A 14,334-nucleotide genomic window follows, 5' to 3' on the forward strand; every position below is an offset into this window, starting at 1 on the left:
CCTTATTAATGCCTATAAGTATCTCAAGGGTGGGTTGAAGGAGGAGGGAGCCAGACTCTTTTCAGTGGTTCCCAGTGACAGGACGAGGGGCAACAGGCACAAGTTGGAACATAGGAGGTTCCACTCGAATATGAGAAAGAATTTCTTCACGGTGAGGGTGCCAGAGCCCTGGAACAGGCTGCCCAGGGAGGGTGTGGAGTCCCCTTCTTTGGAGATTTTCAAGACCCGCCTGGATGCAGCCCTGAGTAGCATTCTCTAAGCAATCCTGCTTCAGCAGGGGAGTTGGACTAGATGATCTATATGGTCCCTAAAAAAATTCAGTGAAATTCAGTGAAATTCACGTCTGACTTACTCCATCAAGACCTGTAATCGATCCATTACCAGCTGATGGTAACTATGGGGGGCTGGCTATGGGTCACAGCCCTCGGGCCCAGACCCGGCCAGCCAGCTGTGGGCTTCACTTCACATGTTCCACTCGTGGCAATTCCCTTTCTACTTCTCAGCACAATGTTTGCTTTTTTTGCAATAGTGCAACACCGTCAGCTCGTGCTGGGTTTGCGACCCAGCGTAACCCTGTGTCCTTTCCTGCGGGGCTGCCGGCTGAATGAGCTGGCGAGTCAAATTTGGCAGAGACACAAGGGTTAGCTTTAAAAAAAAAAAAAAAAAAAAAAAAAAAAAAGGCGAATTGTTTAATGATTTAAAAATAGAACTGAAGCATTTTTGAAGTCTCTATTATGTAAACACTTTACAGTAGTGTTAGCAATTCAGACTTGTGCTTCATAATTTGAAAAATTAATTTTTTTTGTTTATTGGGAAGCCTAGTTTTAGTTAAGCTGAAGGAGAAGCAAAAAATGAAACAGCACAAGCAGTAAAAGGTTATTGTTTCATTTTAATTTTGACAGTTTTTGATAATGTGACACTGTTGCTTGTAACACAAAGGTGGATTTGGGGGGGATTTAACTTTACTTTAAACTAGGTAGTGTGTTCCTGAAGTTAAGAGAGGAATCCAGTGGTAGTTTTGAAATGCCCAAGGTGCCCTTGGGCTCCCCCCACCCTGCCCATGGCCCAGGACCCCATTCCAGCCCCCCGGGGCCATGGGTCCCTGCCCCAGCAATGCCTCGGCAGCACCTGTCCCCAGCTCCACCACAGCCATGCCTGTGCCTGGCCACGCGTCCCACTGTCCTCGACCCTGACCGCCTGTGGGCTGACTTCCAGCCTGGCCTCGGCCATGCTCGTCACTGTGGCCTCACTTGGCGATCACGGGGCTGTACCTCACCCGGGTTACCCTCACCAGGCCTGACCCTGCTTCACATTCCCAGCTTGACCTCGGACCGGCCTCAGCACCACAGCGGACCTGGATGGAGGGTTGTCCTCCTTCACTGGCGTGGTGGGACGGGCCCTGTCTGGTGACATGCGTCCACGCTGGCCACCACGGGGAGCCCTCATGGCCCCCACTGCACCCTGGTTACTGAGAAGACAGAGCCAGGCTCTTGTCACGGCTGAGGTGTTTAATGCCAAGAGGCTGCAGTAGCAAGGTGCACCTGGAGAACGTCCAGTTGGGCTTCAGCATGGCATTTTCCACCAGAAGGGTGGTGAGCACTGGAGCAGGCAGCCCAGAGAGGTCGAGCAGTTCCATGCCTGGAGATCTTCAAAACTTGACAAGCTGAGGCCCTGAGCAGCCCAATCTGGCTTTGAAGTTTGGCATGTTTTGAACAATAGGTTGGGCCAGATGAACTTCAGAGGTTCCCGAGAGTGAGGAATTCTCTGAGCATGCAGGCACTTCTGCAGGAATTTCATCACAGCCACAAAAGGCCATTCCTCCTCGTGAATCCACCAACTTCCTGGGATCTCAGTCCTCTGCTTCTGTCTCTTTTTCTACTTAGGTGTATATCTGTTTGGCCAGCGGGATTTTTACCCAGAACTGTCTTCGAACCCATTACACTTAACCCTTTCTCTCAAGGGTTTTATTCTACACGCCATAAGTCTAATTAAACTGTTCAACAATGAGTGGTAAACATCTTAAGATTCCACCATTTTGGAACCTGTCACCAGCTTCATAGAAATACTAAAATTATTTTGGCATAACATATACATTAAAAATATGTAAATATAATGAAACAGTAAAAATGCCTGTTGCAATTTTTATTAGTTGACCTTGCACATTCCAGGTGTCACAGGAAAAAAGCCAGATCTGGCCAACACGTATTGGCTGTAAATTAGGGAGAGACGCGTAGTAGTACTTTCATGCCTAAACAGCCATTCATTTTTATTCATTTGTGTATATTTTAAATATGCATACACTCTGGAGTGACTTAAATGACCTACATAAAGGTGTGGAAAATCACATTCCTTCTCTTCAAACTACACAAAACGCTTGAAGCAAATCTTCCTTGAAAATATCCTTTTTTAATTAATTTCCTGAATTGGCTGGTGATGAGGAATGTAAAATATTTCCAGATTCCCAAGCCTGCTTATCTGAAAGACAGGAAATCTTGATAGCGCTATCTTTTCATCACTAATGCAAACGCCTTCATTTAACACTACACATAGTTTTAGAAAATTGGATGTGCACACATATTTCCAACTCAGATATTTTAGAGATAATATGTGGAAGAATGTTTCGGATTTACTAGAATTAAAATTTTTTAGACTGTTTGGATAAGTGTCCCGGAACAAATTTTCCTTGGCTTCATTTTAGTTGCGCTAACAATTAATTTGGAGCTGAAGATTATTCAGTGCCAAAATGAAATTACTATGACTTTATGGTATGATTTGTATCCTAATACTGGGAGTTCACTGTCTTGCTAGGAACAATAGGATTTAGAAAAAGGCCCCAAACAGCATTTTTACTTGAATTACTGTATCAGATGTGTATGTTCCAGCAATGAGTGGTAATTCTGCAAGACTCCTTCCCTTGTTTATAAAAATGGGCTGAATTCTTTTGGCTCTGCCAGTTACAGACACGATTCCAAACAACTTCAGCACCTTTAGGACAATTTTGGAATAGTATTAGGGAGTGCACTTCCATTGTTTGCCTCCATGGTTATGTCTGGCACAGTAATTTTAATGGTTTAGCGACTGACAAAGCACGCTCAGAAATTTTCCTCTTTTAACTACTTCCTCGCCTATACAAAGGCAGATGATTTGGGGAGCCCGTGGAGGGCCTTTTTCTTTCCCATGTGCTAATTACCATAAATATTTTGGAGACTGTCCCACAAACTCCCGTTTTGTTTTCCAAATCATTAGCAATGTTGAAAACAAACCTTCTGAGCGAAATGTTGGCAGAGGCTCAAGCACAAACCAGAGCCCCTTCCTCGTGCGAAGGGAGCTGCATGGGGTCCCGTTACGTGCCCTTCACTTGCCAAAGCGCAAGAGGTTTAGCGCGTTGAGATTCCAGCCATGCTTATGGTTGGTTTTTTTTTTTTTTTATATACAAATCATTTAGACAAGACCAATTGAAAGTTAAAATCAGATAGATCAGCAGGGAAGAAGAATAAGGCAAAAGTTTTTGAGGTAAGGAATTGCTGCCACTCTGCTTTATCAGGAGTCTTTAGGTACATGGAATCACAGGCATCGATGGCTACGATGCCTGGTTTGATAGTATCTGTAAAGGGCCTAGACAGCTTCAGCATGAGAACCAAACGGACAGGAAAAATAATATTGTTTATAATTTTTTAACCAAGCTTAGCACCTAAAAGAGAACTCTTGAGTAAGGGCCTGTGATTAGTCCCCAGAGATGATTCTTTTCAGTTCATGCTTTGCTAGAGAATAAAGAAAACCATTTCTCTCCAGCCGCTTTTGCAGTCGTTCTCAAGCTTGTGGTTACTGAGGTAGCAGCAGTCAATGTCCCATGAATTTATTCACTGATAGATCTGTTCACCTTGTCACCCAAAGAGCGTTCTGTACAGCTCTGTAGAGGCCCTCAGAGGTCTGGATACGATAGCTTTGATGCAGTGGTTATGCATACCTTAAATTCTTAATTTGGAGCTAACAAGTGTCTAATGAAGGTAAAGCTGTATTCCTGCACAGATAACAATAACTTGCCGTGCCAAAAATCCAAAAGGATGCCACATGTTGAGTTATGGCAATATTTTCCAAAGAGCATGGTGTCCTTTTAACACGTTAAGATTGTTTCTCCTGAAACTTAATTTGTAAAAATGTCTAATGTTATTTTCTGTCATGCCAAAGAAAGGAAATAACAGAGACTTTGTTTAAACAGCAAATTTTCTGATTTAAAGTGGTCATGCACAAGATAATTCACCATTACTGTGGACTTTCAGTCACAGGACAATGATGACGGGGTTTCAGAAATAATGTGGCGTTGTTGCCTTTGCATAGCAATTAGTTAGTGGCCTAGTTCAGATGAGAGTTTCAGTGTTTTATAAAATGTCCAAATAATAGCTGTCCCAGTTAACATAATTAACTGCAAGGGACAGTTGAAGGGCGCAGTTTATTTATTTCAGAAAATAAATAAATAATTTTGGGGCTATAAACAAGCTCTAGGGAGAAATATGAGTAGAAGTGTAAAACCTTTCTTTTGTACCCTCTATACTTTTTCTAGCTTTTGCTAAAACTCTTTGGAGTTGAGAAGACCACTAATGCAGACAGTGTCCAAGATGCAAGTGTGCTACTTATGGCTTTATACATCATGATCCTAGTTTGTCTTTTGTTTTCAGTTTCTGTGTATAAAATAGTTTCTGCAACTGCATTAGCTTTTTTTTACTGCCTCTAAAATTCTCTGCCAGTTTTCAGAGAATTATTTACAATGACTCAGTGGCCTCTTTCCTAAGTGGTCTTAAGTAAATTAGAGTAATCCATTGTGTGTGTGTGTGTAATACTTGGATTAAATATAGTCTGCTGTTTCGTTACCCGCTCATTTGGTATTGCAAGGACTTTTGGAACAGCATCTCACTCCGCCTCCCTCCTGCAGCCAGACTTTCTTTGGCCAAGCTCTCTGACATGAGGACATAGTTTCATGAGTCCGAAAAGACAAGACTTTCTCAAAATCCTGATATAGTGCATTTTTTCTGTAGTTCCTGGAATGGTTCTCATGAGCTTGCCCTGATGGTGACCAAATGCCACAGGTGACATTATTTGTGGTAACAGAACTACAGGTATACAGGTACAAGTATCATCCTCATTCCCTACAAAATGTGAGCTCCCCGTTCTCTGAAAGCCAGAACTTGTCGTATTTCTGATGCCCATAATCTTTGGTCAAACCACAAAACCTCCGTTGCCGCGAGTATTTTAATGGTTGATTGGCCAACGCTAATCAGGATTGCAGGCGACGTATGTAGTTTGCACACAGCTATCCAGTGTGCCGTGAAGAAATAGTTACCATTTTCACGCCCTGTATGTTGTGGTCTTGCTAGAATCATAGAATCATAGAATTGTCTAGGCTGGAAGGGACCTTTCAGATCATCTAGTCCAACCATCAACCTAACTCTGATAAAAAAACAAAAGAAAACCATACAAAAAAAATCCCCCACATCACTAAAACATGTCACTAAGCACTATGTCAACCCGTCTTTTAAATACCTCCAGGGATGGTGCCTCAACCACTTCCCTGGGCAGCCCATTCCAAGGCTTAATAACCCTTTCGGTGTAAATATTTTTCCTAATATCCAATCTGAACCTCCCCTGGCACAACTTGAGGCCATTTCCTCTTGTCCTATTGCCTGTTCCTTGGGAGAAGAGGTGGAGCCCCCCCTGGCTACACCCTCCTTTCAAGGAGTTGTAGAGAGCAAGAAGGTCTCCCCTCAGCCTCCTTTTCTCCAGGCTGAACAACCTCAGCTCCCTCAGCCGCTCCTCATAAGCCTTATTCTCCAGACCCCTCACCACCTTTGTTGCCCTAAGCGCCACTAGATGCTTATTCCACCATAAATTTATAAGCAGGAATAGATCACAACCATTTAGTAGTTAATACCCTAGTAGAAACCGGAAGAAACAAATAGAAAACTGAATGTGAAGGGTTTTGACAAATGCCTTCAAATATATCTGCATGAAGGATGAGGAAGGGCAATAGGCTTCTTGCAAGCAGACTGGTCCCAGACTAACTCCAGTTAGTGTGGCACAATAAATGTGGGCTGTCTTCCCAGAAATCACGGTGTAGCTGAGATGCCGTGGGTAGAAGGTTTAGTATGTACTTGTCCTTGGTAATGCAGACTCCAGGTGGTAGATCGGGACATGAAGAAACCAAAAAGGGATATAGGTGGTAGTATTAACATACGTTAAAGAGAAATGTCAGTATTCTTTCTCGCCTGAAATAGTGCTTTCTCCATCATAAGGTGACAGATCTTGCCTCCTAAAACAGGCACCTAAAGGTGGTGGGCTTTTTTTCCTTTCGTTACCAAAATAACTGTTAATTTTTTAAAAATAATTAATTACTTCTAGTGCAAGAGACCTCGAATCTAATTTTTTTCACTGTGAGGGAGATACAACATTAACTAGTGAAATTTAGGTGGACTGGAAAGGAGTTTAGCAAAAGGCAGGAGGTCACGGTCCGCGCAGTGCATCCATAGAATGGATAACTGAGTAGGCAGTATCTGTGTCTGTAATTCTTATTCTTCTAACCGACTGTAGTTTTTTCCTTGTAATGAAGTTATATGACATACTTGCTTTGACTTCTCTGATCATGTATGCCCCAAAACTGAGCTAATTTGATTTCTTTCCTGCTAGAAATATATTTATTCCAAGACCAGGTTGGATGGGGCTTTGAGCAACCTGGTCTAGTGGGAGGTGTCCCTGCCCATGGCAGGGGGTTGGAACTTGATGGTCTTTAAGGTCCCTTCCAATTCTAACCATTCTATGATTCTATGAGTCAGGATCCAGTATGCATTTTAGACCTGGATGCCCAAAGGAATTTTTTGTCCTAAGAATCAGCTTCGTGGGATGTGCAGTGAGTTCAGACCCGGGGCTTTGAACAAATTGTTCAGCTGAAAGGGGGAGGGTAACTTTCCCATATTATGAGGTATTAGCTTTAACGTCTCTTTAAACAATAGCAATTCAAATGGTATAAAGCGATTGCTCTCAGGCCAGATGTTGGTGTGCTCAGTTTTAGCTTTAAGGACATTTTATGGTTGGGTCAGGAGCAGGAGCTGTCAGAAACGTAATCTTCATCTCAGAAGAGCACCACTATAATTACTGTGTCCTAATAAGCATGACAGCAGAGAGGTGCAATGAGAGCACCTGTTTTAGTAACACATAGGCTTTGCACAATACTTAATCTCCAAACTATTTTGAAAAGAATAAGTGAATAGTCTTCATGTCACCTATCTGGAAACGTGTAGCTGCGCTTTTTAACTTTCGTTTTGCGGAACATTATACCAAGTCAATAAGTGCCCATCATACAAAGCGCTGAACACCCTACATTTCTTTGGGTTTCCAGGATGTGCCTATGGCTTTTCTAGAACTGTGCCTTTATATGATTTAGCATCTTTCACAGGGAATATATGAATGACTATTCAGTTATTGTTTAGTTTTCTGTGGCATGTAGGACCCCGATCTAGAGTCGGGATGTGCTAGTGTATACTAAAAGACATAGACCCTGCCCCTCTCAGTTTTAAAACTGAGGTCCTGATCCCGCAAACATTTTTGTGAGTATTATATTTTTATATGTGTGAGAGGTTCCCATTAAACTTCCCCTGGGAAAAAATTACAGAAAGACCACACCTGCTGAGCTTCAGCCTTCTGGCAAGTGCGCTACGGGGGCCTAATGGGAATTCGGGGAGAAGAAAGGTTGCCTGCATTTAAAAAAGGGTGTGAACCTTCCAAGCTCTCAGGGTACGTTCAAGTTTATATTTGGATAACCCAACAGCTATGCATATAAATTGTCAGGGAAAATTAATGAATGGTGCATGTGCAGTATATCAAACGTCTTAGTGTCTCAACCAATATTTTCATATGCACCAAAGTGCACATTCCTTACCAAGGGTTATATACAGTGAGGCATGTTTAAAGTTTAAAAAGCCACATTATTTGAATGTATCTGAATGCAGAAACCAGTGACCCACTTTCTTTAATAACTGGGAAGCACTTTTTGTGTTTGGTCATGGATTTCTGAAGAAAGTAAAGGGGTTTGTGATCAAGCAATCTTGAGACAGCTCATACTAGAATTTAATTTTGAAGTTTAAAAGAAATATAACAGAAGTGCTATCTCAGCCACAGCTTCAGTTTCTAAATTTGTTTCCCTCGGCCACATTTTTTTTCCATGGAACCTACTGTAATGTATTTTTAAGAAGCTATGGCATGTTTGATATATGAAAAACACTATGAATGAAGTGTATATCCTTTATCTTGTCCATGGATTCCATGCTACAACTGTAAATCTCTCATTTCTTCTTTATTATTTATTTCTGATGACTGATATTAATCTCTTCACACTGGCTTTGGCATGGTAGGTATTATTTATGTCCTAGAGTTGTTAGCGGTTGTCTTCATCAGACCTGAACGCTCTAAGCTCTTTCCAGCCTTGCGGTGGCTCTGAATCCTCCCTTTCCCTTCCCACCTCAAGCTCCTTAATAGGTCTATTGTTTCATTTGGGGTTAAGGTAGAGTGTCTCATAGGTTTAGCTTCTGAATCTTCTCCTTCACACCTATAGGTGGCATTTCTACCAATTTGTAGTATGATGAGCCTTCCCTGTAGTTTCTAAAAATTTGTTTGATATCTCAGTTTCTCTCAAATGGCGATCCAGATTCCTGGGAACCATAGATTTAATTCTAGATATATTAAAAATACTCTGCATGATGTGAAGACTTTAAATCCGCCTTTACCTTCAGCATTTTTTTCCCCCTGTTACCTGAACCTCCCATTGTAGCAGCGGGCTCATTTCTGAGAGCAGTGATCCCATCTCCTGCAGAGGCTGCCTCGCTACGAGCTCCCTCCTGCCAGGTGCCAAGAGCTCTGGCCCTCGTTCATCAAAGTCTTTAGATACTTTGCTGCTGGACTAAGATCAGCGTCTAACGCTTTTCAGGATAAAGCTTTGCTCCAAGAAGGGTTGTTCGCTCTTTGCTCCTGTCAGAGGATGGGTCCTAAATAAGGGAATTAATCTATTCTTCCCGGTTTGGTTGTCTGGCAGGAGAGAGACTGTTACGCTAGACTGGAGGACCCTATAATTAGCTCAATTTACAATATCCCATCTGCTTTCCTCTGTAATTATGCTAAGATTATGATAAGCTGTGTCTATCTGTGTAAAAGTTAAATTAACAATAAAAATAAATTAGTAGCTAAAATAATCTAACACATTTTAACTTCATTATTGTTATTTTTTCAAGCAGTAATGAACTGGGAATTTGGGCCAGTGTACTAAAAACATAGTTAATAAATCCTACATTTTTTTTTAATTAAGAACTGCAAGAAAAACAGTGAGAAAATTGGTTCATGTGTATGGTTACTAGAGTAACAATAAAAAGTCAACCCTTTTCTTGGAAGATAGTACAACTTTGAGTTAGGACTTGCACAGTAGCTTACTCCATAAACTGAGAGGAGAACGGCAAACAAGTTCAAATTGGGGGGGGGGGGGTAAGTTCTTCAGGAAAGGAAAAAGTCCTGGATCATCTAACTGGCACTGAAACGTATTTTTAATGCAGTGCAGCGTCAAAAAGGAAAATAAATTTTAAATGCGGCCTTCTTTTTTTTAAACATTAATATTTAAGGGCTCCCTTTACATAATACATAAGGCTTGCCTTAGTTCAGCCAACTGCAGTAAAGCGTTAGAGCCTGAGCCCTTTCAGACAAGCTCTGCGGAGGAAGAGGAGCCTCTTATCTCTGCCCCCTTCTCCTGTGGAGTCAGGATCTCTAAGTGCTTTCTTAAGGAGGACCAGAAAACCTCAGCCTTCACCCCAGCACCCATTGCATTACTGTTGCCGCTCCCAAGAGAATGAATTTATTTATTTTATTTATTTATTAAATTATTTTCCCCGTCCTGTGTCTGTTTTGCCCGTGACAGTAATTGCTGAGTGATCTCCCTGTCCTTATCTCGACCCGTAAGGTTTTCATCGTATTTTCTCTTCCCCCTTCCAGCTGAGGAGGGGGGGTGATGGAGTAGCCTTGGTGGGCACCTGGTGTCCAGCCAGGGTCAACCCACCACAGCCAGCACGATGACATTTCCTAATGCAAAGTGCAATCTTTGGGTGTGTGACACCAAAGCATTTGTAATGTTATCCTGATAATCTGTAGTGATTTGAAATCCTATTGTGCTTTCTGTATCACCAGTTTTATTATTTGATTAAAGTCCAGCAGAGCATTAAGGATTACATTTGACTGAGGATGAATGATTTACAATTAGTTAGGACAAATAAAGGTATTAAGGAATGTGCCAGGTTCATTTATTTGACAAATGAGTGTAAAGCTACTTACAAAAACACTTCAGAACGCAGCAGCACCTGGATCGCAATATATTTTGTAGAAGCAATGAAGAAAGTAATTAGTTTGAGAACTGTAAAACCAGCGCCAGGAGGTATAGCTGAGATCTGGCTCCCCAGGAATGCAGGGACTGACTTCCACCGCGCTCCACAGTTGTGTTGGGTCCCCCCCATGATTGATCTGGTGGTGACAGTCAGCATCCTGAGGAACCCGCAGGTAAGGAAGACATAAGGCATATTATACTTGGGAGTTAAGGCATGGTTTGGTGTATCCAGCCTGGGATTTGCACAAAGGGATCATCGTGATTGATTCTTTTGTGTTGTAATAGCCTCAAAAACCTTTGACCACGTGTCCCGGTTTGAAGTAAAACCGAACCAATTTTCTGTTCTGTAATTTTACATCCGAGCTAGGCCTCTTCTCACTGTCTGAAAATTAACGGCATATTGTGGAGAAAACTGCTCGTTCTCAGAATGATAAGCCCAATGTTTGTGCTCCGTGCCAAGGAACGGTGTGCAGGGAGGCCCTTGCTTATCCTTATTGCCATAACAACCAAGGGCAGCCAATTTCGTTAATTGCCCCCTTAGGGGGTCGGAAACGGAAAAAACGCAGAGGGGTCACATCGGTGGGGAGGAGTGGACAGGAGAGGTGACCCAAACCTGACCAACTGGGGTATTCCATCCCATCTGCCCCATGCTCAGTATAAAAGCTGAGGGATCAAAGGGTCAGCCCCTTCCTGCGATGGCCGACGTCCAGAGAGGACTCTGTCTGTTCATCTGCCTTTGATCCCGATCCGTGTGTTCCTGACTCCAGAGCTGGAATCCAGTTCCCATCCGTCGCTGAGTCCAGTCTGGGACTTCCCCAGTGCCTGCCGGTGACGTGACTGTCATCCTGGGAGCTTGATACGGTTTTGTGTATATTGTATCTATTTCGTTATTTTCTTCTTTATTTTTATTTTAATATTAATTCTTCATTAAAGTAGTTTAGTTCATTCTAAACTTCTAAATCTCCTTATCTCTTTCTCTTCCTCTCTCTCTCTTTTGGGGGGAGGGAGAGGGGAGGGGAAGGGCCATCTGTTGGTCTGGTTTCGGTAAATTCAGCCGAAACCACGACACCACGTTTGATGCTTTTGGATGGAGAGGGCAAAGCATGAAAGACATAGTCCCATGAAGAAAAGATCTGTTGTGTGAAAGCCCTTCTTCCAATAACTTACTGGGTTTTCCCCTTAAACTTGAAACAAAATTAATTTCTCAAATAGCTGAAGAGGTGATTATTCTCACAGCTTTTTGACCTAGAGTCTTCTCAACAGAAAACATAGTCTAAAGTTAACTGGGAAGCTCATCCTGTATCGACCACTGCATTGCTGTATTACATAGAGACTGAATTAAGGAATTAATTGGTGGTTTGAAACTGTTGGGTTGCAAATGCTAAGCTTTTAGTATTTTCCAGTTTAATGTCAACAATACTACAGTAATGTTGACATCTAGCTTTTTAAAACACTACACTTTCTTAATTTGTTTATATTGGCAACATTTGTTATTTCCCAGTAGTGTAGGAAACACCTAGTGGTGACTGATTTACGCCACTTACTGTCTGTTTTAATTTGATAATTGTATTGCTGTGTCAACAGGATCAACAGCATAATGTGCAGCGTTGCAAATGTAAAGAAACAAACCGTTCCAAAAAGCCTGATTATGCAGATTTATGTCCGTAGATATTCCTTAACTTAGGCTGCTGAGTTTAATTGTTATGAAGTGTTCATATATTCCGTATCTATTACATATTTCACATAGACCTTGTTTACATTCCATATATTTTGGCAGTCCTAAGAATTTAGTTAAACTTCTAAACTTTGAAGAAAAGGTATTATAGAATCATAGAATGGTTTGGGCTTTACCCCTTCTGTAGAGTCGTGATTTTTCTCTTTTGCAAATAGAATCATAGAATCATAGAATAGTTAGAGTTGGAAGGGACCTTAAAGATCATCCAGTTCCAACCCCCTGCCCTGGGCAGGGACACCTCCCACCAGACCAGGTTGCTCAAAGCCCCATCCAGCCTGACCTTGAACCCCTCCAGGGATGGGGCAGCCACAGCTTCTCTGGGCAACCTGGGCCAGTGTATTGTTAGGCTGCTGGCCACACTGAGGTGGGAAGACAAAGAGATAATAAGCCTTACAGCCGATAATATTGGATCATTTCTAGCTTCCATTAAGATTAATTAATGTAGCTTTTTTGTTGACTTCGTCAGCATAGAAGCTGTTACCCCTATATCTGGAATTTTTTTCAAGCGTCTTCTTAGCGGATGTGAAAGACATGCAGGTTATAGGAAAGGCAGTATAAATGGAAAGTGTATCAACTCTCCAGCTCATCTGACAAATAAAAAGACTGTCATTTTTCCATAGAAACCGTGTAGGCAGTCTCTGCACCGCTGCCAGTCTGATTCGGTGGGGTGCTCTGCGGACACTGGGTCTGAATCCCTGCCTCTCTTTGCAAGCCTCAGGGCTTGGTGATGGTATTTGTTATGGCTCCCTAAAGAAGGTAGCGCTTCCCTTCGCAGTCTGTCGACTCCACTGGGAGCTGCGTTTCCCACAAGGAGCAGAAACACCTCTTTTGTTACAAGAGTAATGCCCAGCTAAGAACACACCTAAAGACTGGCCAGGGAGCTTCCCCCGAGAGGTGTATTTTATTTTTTTTATATATTTCCCTAATCTTTGCTTTATAATTCTCGTTATTAAAAAAGATGATGTGATTGAGGACTTCAGCTGATCAGAGGACAAAAGAACTGCCTGAACAGAGACATAAGAACTGTCTCGTTTCTTATGGCTCTGTTGATGGGGGTGTTTTTATGTCTAAAAGATGTCAATAGACATCTTCCACTGTAAGGAAAACTCTGCTCTCTGTCTCTCTCTCTTCTGCTGCCAGCAGAAGTCAAGCCAGGTTAAAAAACCAAAACAGTGGCTACCAGCGGGCATTGTAGTGACACTTCCCGGAGTACTTTCCTGAGTGAATTCTGGCTCAGGAGGTGACTGAGCTGGAGACGGGGCATTTTAGTGAGAGGAGGTACATTTACATTAAAAGCTCAGAACAGATTTTGCTTCCAACGAGTTTGTCCAAATCCACTTCTGAGGTATGTGAACTTTTAGTATCCACAATGTTATGTGGCAAGGAGATCCGCAGGTTAACCATGTAAGCATGTAAAAATACTTCCTTTTGTTTATTTTGGATCTGTCACCTGCTAGTTTCATTTGATGGCGCTCCTAGTGGGAAAGACAGTGAAAAATCATTCCCTATGTCCTATCTCCGTGACACACAGGATTTCATAAACCTTTGTCTTTTTTCTTCTAGATCCAGAATGGGTTTTCAGTTTTCTCATATTGAACCTGTGTGACACTTTTTATCCTCTTTGTTGCCAATCCCTTGTTTAATTATATCATTTCTAAGATGGATGGAAAGAACTGCACATGGTGTTCAAGACATGGGAACGTCTTAAATTTGTTTTGTTGTGGCATAGTACTGTTTTCCAAAAATTCCTAATTTTCTGTCTGCTTTAGCAGCTGCTCAACACTGAGGTGATATTTTCATAGAACTGACTCCCTACATGATTTCAGACCATAATGGTAATAGTCTACTCTGGGCCCACCACTGTATATGTTAGACTGAAATTGCTTCTTCCCATACATAATGCCTTACATTAATGTCTGCTGGATTTCATCTGCCACTTTATTACCTGGACACCCGGTGAGTACCATTCACATCACACTTATTGTATCCTTTTGCAGCTCTTCATAATGATCCTCATTTTTAATTTACTCCAGTGACTTAACTTAGTACACCTGCAAACATTTCTCTGTGGTACCTACTTTGTTCCTGAAGACCTTTCTTAGATTTACCTTATGTTGTAAGAGTTTGAAAGAAAAGGGTGTACTGAGAGTGGAAATCTTCAAGAAACTCCTGCTAACGGAGGTTAGCCTGCTAA

The sequence above is a fragment of the Numenius arquata genome, chromosome 7 (genome assembly GCF_964106895.1).
Source record: "Numenius arquata chromosome 7, bNumArq3.hap1.1, whole genome shotgun sequence".
Lineage (NCBI taxonomy): Eukaryota > Metazoa > Chordata > Aves > Charadriiformes > Scolopacidae > Numenius > Numenius arquata.